Genomic DNA, 1,979 nt, shown 5'->3' on the forward strand with positions numbered 1-1,979 from the left:
GGAGGGGCCCCTTCCGGTCCAGGGCACCTGCCTCGGCGTCGGGTTACCCTGGGTTGTAACTGGCCACACGCTGACCTCAGGGGCCTGTGGGTGCAGGTCCCCGTGGCCCGCCCGGCCTTCGCGATCCTCCCTGAAAGCCAGGCCCCCCCTCCATCGGCCCACCACCGCCTTTTGCAGGATGCGTGCAGGATGGCATGTGGCCTGTGATTGGTCCTGGGCTGCCAGGGAGCACCCAGACCTTCCCACTCCGCCCCCCGACCCCCACCCCCAGTTATCCCCGCTCTCTAAGGCAGTGACATTTGTCTTAAGTGAACCATATACCGAGCCTGTATTTCGGGGTGAAGTCTGCTAGGACTAAAGTTCAGTTCTCCGTCCCAGTCAATAAGGTGAGGGCTTTCTGTTTGGAACCTATGGAAAGGTACTTGAGAAATGTCCTGGGTCAAAACATGGAAACGCTTCTCAGCTGATGACGTTGAGTCTAGACACACACGGACACGCATACCCTTTGCTCCCTGGAATCGGCCATCTGCTTGTTAAGCGCATAATAAACCGGCAGGTGAACCATCCATTGGCGGGAGGAAGGGGCCAACCGGAGGCTGTGCGGTGCGGGGAGAGGCCGGGAGGGTGGTTTCCAGGTCAGCCGTCATCCTAATAACTTAGTGACCTTAAACGTGCAGAGCTTTCAGTTACTCCTAGACAAGGGAGGGCTAAACGGTCAATAAGTGTAATTGTGACTGTATCCATCAGAGAATATTTATAGAATTACTTGTGCCCGTGATAGGTCCTGAAGGAAATAAAGAAATGGTTGTAAGAACCCATTAGTGCCTAAAAGACAGGAGGAGGAAAGCTGGTGTTTATTGACCATCTGTTGTACCCAGGCATTCCATGCATTGTCTCATTTAATTCTCACAATAATCCTGCGAGGTCCTTCCTGTTATTGTCCCTGATTTTCAAAAGAAGAAACCGAGGCATAGATGGATCAAGTAATCCTCTAAAAGGCACACAGCCAGCAAGTACAGAGCTTGAGCCCCAATCCCTCAGACTTCACAGCCCATGTTCCCATCCTGTTGTCAGTTTATAATCTTGCTGGAAAACGCAACTGTAACAGAGGAACCAGTTAAAAGGTAACCTGGAGAAGGTTCATGAAGGAGATGGAACTGGAATTTTAATGTCACTACTTGATTATTTTACCTTTTGGCTCAGCTATGAGTATTTTGAGAATTCATATGGAAATAATTGTTTAGCAACAATTACTGAAGGAATTTACACAAGAAGCAAACAGACCATAGGCTTATATCATGCTTCCTTATTATGCAAATAATTTTCTTTTGGGATCTTCTTTTCCAGATTGTCACAGACACAGAAGGCAATAAAGACAGCACTTAGCACTTTCTATGCCTATTAGATGCCATATCTTTGACAATAAATGGACCCTGCCAATCCCTTCTCTCCCCTTCATGTGCCTTTGTGCAGTATAAATTGAAGAACAGTACGCCCCATTCCTTATTTCTCTTCACCCTGGGCCTAAATGCTAGTCTTGGAGGCACATTTAAGAGGGTAGGAATATGTCCACCAATCCATAGAGCAAAAGTTGAAAGAAGGCCCCAGCTAGCGAAGAAGGGCAGTATTTTTCTTATCTAGTGAAAGCAGCAATGAACCAGCTACAGTAATAAATGGTTCATTCTCTGTCTATGTATAGGAAGGCGCTCCCTACCATTTTGTGAAACAAATTATTCTTTGGCTAAAGCCTCAAGTAGGACCTAGGGTGGGAAAATGCCCACAACCACCATGTTCTTAACTTGAGGTTTCTAGCCAGGTTCTCATCCTCCTTGAGATGTGCCCACAGTCATTTAAAATGCCAGCCACTTGCGGACAGTACCACTCCCTGCCAGGGATGTAAGAATGTGCTTTAGTTCCCTGTGGATGGCAGGCAGAAACGTGGCAGCATCCTCTGGCCTTTCCTCCCTCTTCTGGTGTCA

Source organism: Myotis davidii, unplaced genomic scaffold (assembly GCF_000327345.1).
Source record: "Myotis davidii unplaced genomic scaffold, ASM32734v1 scaffold332, whole genome shotgun sequence".
Classification (NCBI taxonomy): Eukaryota; Metazoa; Chordata; class Mammalia; order Chiroptera; family Vespertilionidae; genus Myotis; species Myotis davidii.